General features: G+C 42.0%; 1 protein-coding gene across 7 annotated transcripts in view; it reads right to left on the reverse strand.

The window, feature by feature from the left end:
• The window catches only part of LOC111151940 (nuclear respiratory factor 1), a 146,533-nt gene that overhangs the window by 46,307 nt on the left and 94,226 nt on the right, over positions 1-6,000 (reverse strand). The gene's annotated exons all lie outside the window — the stretch shown is intronic.

Below are 6,000 nucleotides of genomic sequence, written 5' to 3' on the forward strand. Positions count from 1 at the left end.
GCAGTCATGAAAAACATCTGGGATCTGCCTGTGTCTTCCACCAAATTCTTTTTTTTTTTTTAGATTTTATTTATTTATTTGACAGAGAGACTCAGTGAGAGAGGGAACACAAGCAGGGGGAGTGGGAGAAGGAGAAGCAGAAGCAGACCTCCCACAGAGCAAGGTGCCCGATGTGGGGCTCGATCCCAGAACCCTGGGATCATGACCTGAGCTGAAGGCAGACACTTAACGACTGAGCCACCCAGGCGCCCCTCCACCAAATTCTAAGATAATAAAACAGAGAGCTTTCCTGGAGGGTCTCAGAGAATTCCAAGATGTGACTGATGGGAACCCATTGTTTTCCACAGGATACCATAGCTCCATGGGGGGCTGAGAATTATATATATGTCGGTGAGACATGCCCTAAACTGTATTTCAATGACTTGGCCCTAGAAGATTAAGAATATCAGCCACCAACTGTGATTTCTTCCTAAGATACTGTATGGATGCTATTTCCCTCATTTCCCTTCTACAGCCTTCCACACATTTAAGGTGTCAAACAAAGCCGATGTGTTTTCAACATTGTTCTGGAGGTAGTGAGCAGGGCAAGCAGATCAGAGAAATAAGAGGTGAGGAGCAGGTAGAATCATCACTATTTGTAGATGATACGACCATGCATCTGGAAACCCCAGAGAATCATATGAAAAACTACCATAAACAGTGAGAGCATTCAGGAAGGTGGCTGGTTACAAATGGGAAGTAGGCTTTACTTAAAAAAAGGGAAAATAACCCTAAAGCTTTTCCAGAAAGTTTCTGGTATGCTAGGCCCATGTCTGTGAGTTGGACATACATACAGAGTGATCTTAAACACACTGTGGACTTCATCCAGATTTATTTCACAAATCAAATCCAGACCAGGCAGGTGTTAAACCAGAGACAACTGCCATTCTCCTGGCACCGTAACCACACTGAGCATGTGCGTTGGAGGGGAAGGGGAGCTTACTTTGTGGATACTCGTAATTGCTGACAATGATTTTTGGCAAGAGAAGCAGTTTATCAAGTTATAATGTTCCTCCCCGGACCTACTGCTTTCCTTTTAACCTCTGCAACACTCCAGAGGGAAGCAGCATCCTCCAACTAAGGACATATCCACACTGCCCCAGCAGCTCAAGACCAAAAGGAGAAGACAGTTTTAGCAATGGGTCACACCCAAGGACATGAGCTTGTAGCGATAAAAGAGAAAAAGAAGCCAGAAATGGGAATGGTCAAGTATTAATGGGAGAATGAACGCAGCGCCACCTCTGTATTCAAGAGCCTACTGAGGTATCAGGTGTTCTTATTTGAATATTATTTCACCAGAAGCTGACACCAATTATTATATAATAGGAAATCATGAACCCAAATCAGTAAAGCTTCCCAGAACAAGGACAGCTCTGGTTGACTGTGTTTACATCCTCAACCCTTTCACCTCCCCAAGTCTGCCTCTCCCAGACAGTCTCCTGCCTACAGGATATGATATAATACACTCCATATATATTTGGCTCTGCGGCATTGAGCAGTAGGCTGATAGAAAGTATCCATTTGCAAACCCAGGCTATCAGCTGGCTCATGAGGTCACTCCTCCAGTTATTTTAAGAAAGTGCATCTCAAAGTCATTTTCCCCTTTATCCTGCTTTCCTGGGAGTCTGTTTTTTTTTTTTTTTCTTGCCTCAGATACAGAGAGAAGGAAAAGGCTTAACCCTCACCCACAATATTTGCTTTTCTTCAAGGGTGGAAAAAGAAAAAAACAACAATGGCTTTCTCAGATGCCAAATAAACTGATACCACACACTTTCACGAGTCTCTCTTTTCTTTTAAACCCAATAGCACTCTCCAAAAGGAGAGTTCTGTATATCCAGACCCGGCAGTCTGGAGATAACGATGTAAGGCTCAACAGCTCTAAATTAACATAAGACTACAGTGTTCAGAAACACGCCATCAGAAACACTTGGCGGACAGAGATCACTCCAGTCCCACCTGGAACTCCATACATTCTCTGATTCTGACGACTTTCAGCTTTTGATCCCACACCCATTCCCATCATAGCTTCCCACACCCCTCAGCTCTGGGTCACCCTGGCACCTGGTGACGGACACCTGCCATCCTGTCTTGCTTTTTGGCTCTCTAACATCAGGCTTTCACTGGGTTGCAAGGACTCACAGGTTATGGGAAGTGTGGGCAGAGCACCGACCTACGCACTTAAAACCCTCCTCTGCCTTCTCTCCAACCACCCATCTTAGTATTTATTCCCTAGATGGCCAAGCTCAAAATCTCAGTCAGCTTTACCTCTTTCCTTCAACACCCATCTAGCTACTCATTGCGAGTTCAATTCTTTCTTCTTTGAAATGTCTGTGCTCTCCATCCCTTCTTCTCCATGCCCACCTCATCCCCATTCCTAGCCCAAGGCTAGTGCATCCTTCTAGTTGACATTTTGAGGAACAACACATTCTCCCCTTTCTTCCTCATCCCATGCATCCCTGACAGGCAGGTTTCCGTTAAGTGCTAACTTTTAAATGGCCTCTCACTACTAGCAACCAAACCAAACTCCTCTGTCTAGCTCTTCCAGCCCACCACAATCCGGCCTCCCAGCACACCCAGTTCCTGCTAATTGCCAACAGGCAGCTTTGGTCCTATCTATTTGGGTGAGTCTCTGCACTATCTTAAGAACTGAACTCATTCCTGCTTCTATGCCTTTCGATTTGTTCCCCTTACTGGAGCACCTTCTCAAGCTACTACTCCAATGCCGACACTCATTCCTTATTTGCCCAGCAAATCCCACATTCTTTGTGAAATATTTCCTGACTACTTCTCGAGTCAACTTCTTGTCAATCAGTAGTAAGAACACAAGCTCTAGACTCAGAGAGCTGGCTCTGAACCCCAGCTCCCTCTGAATCTTAATGTTCTCAACTGCAAAATGATAATGTAAGTATATAGAGGTCAATTCAAAGGATCAGAGATAGTGGGGATATACACATGTTGCATTAACTTAACAGCAGTTTTATTATTACTTCAGTCATCAGCTCTTTTCTTAAATTCCAAGAAACAGTCAATGTTCCGAAATGGTTTTCTAGTACTAAACACACCGTGATGTATGGAAAAGCATTTATCTTCCATTTTTTATGTCAGGTATGGTGGGTATGGTGAAAAAGGAAGAAGGAAGCAGAAGAATGAGTTTATATGTATCATGTAAACATGGTTGAAGATGAGAAATAAAGAATGCTGGAATCAAAAAGTGACCTTCAGGGCCAATTCCGTGTCCTGAGGAAGCAAGCTGTTACCAGCACACCACAATGCACAGATGGTTCAGGTGATTTGCTCTGTGGGATCTTGGAGCACTTAAAAAAAAAAAAAAAAAAAGTGTACAAGCAGATTACGAAAGGAAGTCATCAGAAAATGGGACTCAAGTGTAACCGTTAATTAGAAGAGAGAACTAGAACTAGGCAGCCTGTCAGAGATGTTCCATGTGCTAGAAATCTCTGGATGGGAAATGTCTCAAAGTCTTGGGAAGAAGACAGTAGGAGAAACAAACAACAGATGGGGAAGGTTGCATCCACAGGCAAAACTCCATCAGACATTAAAAAATGGGACCTGAGTGAAATATAACTGCTGGTACACAAGTTCTAATTCAGAAGTAGATTTTAACTTTTTACTAATTATCAACTGTATGAATTTGCCCCCATGTCAAAACAAGAGGTAAAAAGTGCTTTCTACTATAAAAGTTCACTTTTCAAGTCTGTACATTTGGGGGATAAAGACCATTCTTTGCTTTTAAATGCATGGAAATGATGTGACTTCACTGAAAAAGATGATTTTCCACCAGACTATTATTTAATACTGTCCCAAATAAACAGTGCTCAGGCTAAAAGGGACTATCAATAAGGGAAAATGAATTATTCAGTATAGAAAGAGTTAAATGATTTCTTTCCAGAATTCAGCACTGTGCTCTCATTACCAGTTGGATTAATTACGGGTCCTGGAGAGTTTTGGAAACCCAAGCTACTCAATGTGCTTGTTAAGGAAGGTTTGTCTTTAATCCCCAGAGGAGACAATCAACAGGATCAGCAAAGGTAAAGCCTACCCTCTCAGGCTGTCCTTTAATTGGGCCGCAACAAGCTTTCCCAGTCTCTCATTCTGATTTAGGGTTCTCTATGGGCTTAAAGTGCCCTGCTTGGTCAGTAAACCCACCCCAGACCAGCAAACAGTAGAAAGTACCACTCCTTCCAGAGCATTCAGCAAAAAAAAAAATAAATAAAATAAATAAATAAATAAATAAATTCCTGCTAGTATCAGTCAAGAGTAAAGATTATGTGGAAACCATTGATGTTTTTAAAAAAGATTTTCTGAAATTCTAAAAAGTTTAATCCACCCAAAATGAGAGAATTCTCACAATGTTAGAAATTTTCCACTTATAAATTCAGTAAATTCTTTGTTGTCCAATAATGCATTATCCTTATATATTTCTAAATGCCCATCTTCTCTCATTCTATCTTTGCTTATACCAAAGTCTAGGATTTTTGTGGCCCCTGATGTCTATTCTGATTCAGTTACCAAGAAAAGGCTTCTCAAAATGTTTGCCAACTCCCCCTCCACTAAAAAGATGAGATTAGGGGCGCCTGGGTGGCTCAGTGGGTTGAGGCCTCTGCCTTCAGCTCAGGTCATGATCCCAGGGTCCTGGGATCGAGCCCCGCGTCGGGCTCTCTGGGCAGCGGGGAGCCTGCTTCCCCTTCTCTCTCTCTCTGCCTGCCTCTCTGCCTACTTGTGATCTCTGTCTGTCAAATAAATAAACAAAATTAAAAAAAAAAAAAAAGAAAGATGAGATTATACATAAAAAATTTCATGAAAAGGCTGCTGAAATAAAACTGTGTTGGCAGGTGATGTTTTCTATAGACTACAGGGAAACAGGAATGTGGCAGAGGAGGAAGACTGGGGAATTTTCAGACTGTGCCTTCATGATTTTAATTTAAAATCATGACCTTTCAGGTCAACAGATTCAATTACATTCAAATTGATATTTAAAGGGTATTAGAAAGCAAAAGCAAAATGATTTTTTTGTTTCTACCACCAAACTCTGTTCATAGAGATAATGAAAGTGACTTTCCTTATTAGAAACGCCAATCCTATATCCTCCATTCCCTTGTAGCCCCAGCAGAAACACTGGCTCCTTTTAATCTCATTTCCCCATAAAACACATTCCCACAGAAACATGGGAAGAACAAATTTGGAAGGAAAGTTAAGTTCAGAGAATAGGAGGGACAGTCAATGAAAACACTCATTTCGAGACTCTTCTCTCAAGCCAACCCTTCTGCTGTCTGTCTTTGCACCCCATCAACCTATCATACTGTTCCCTCGTGTTCATCAAATTGCTCTTAAAATTCTATCTTCCCTTTGAAGGAGTTTCAGATTGGTCCGTTTCTGCTACCTCATCTCAGCTGTACTCTTCTGTACAAAAATCTAAATAAACAAAGTCCTCTTCTCCATCTACCTTTCCCAATGCAGTCACCTGTCAGCAGCAGAATATCCCTACTTATACACCAAATTCTATGCATTTACATAAATATATGATGGAAAGCACAGTTTTATTTTTTAAAAATTTTAAAAAGATTTCATTTATTTGACACACACACACACACACACACAGAGCACAAGCAGGGGGAGCAGTAGGCAGAAGGAGAGGGAGAAGCAGGCTCCCTGCTGGGTTGGGAGCCCAATGCAGAACCTGATCCCAGGACTCTGGGATCATGACCTGAGCCAAAGGCAGACCCTTAACTGACTGAACCACCCAGGCGCCCCTGAAAAGCAGTTTTATGTGATGAAAGAAAACACAAATGGTATCATATTGTATATATTTTTACTAACTCACTTTTTCCACTCAATATATTGTCACAGAGATCTTCTCATGGTAGTGCAACTAGAAAAATCTCATTTTTAGGGACAACTGGGTGGCTCAGCGGGTTAAGCCGCTGCCTTCGGCTCAGGTCATGA

The sequence above is a fragment of the Enhydra lutris genome, unplaced genomic scaffold, assembly GCF_002288905.1.
Source record: "Enhydra lutris kenyoni isolate GAN:26980312 unplaced genomic scaffold, ASM228890v2 scaffoldscaffold27, whole genome shotgun sequence".
NCBI classification, from domain to species: domain Eukaryota; kingdom Metazoa; phylum Chordata; class Mammalia; order Carnivora; family Mustelidae; genus Enhydra; species Enhydra lutris.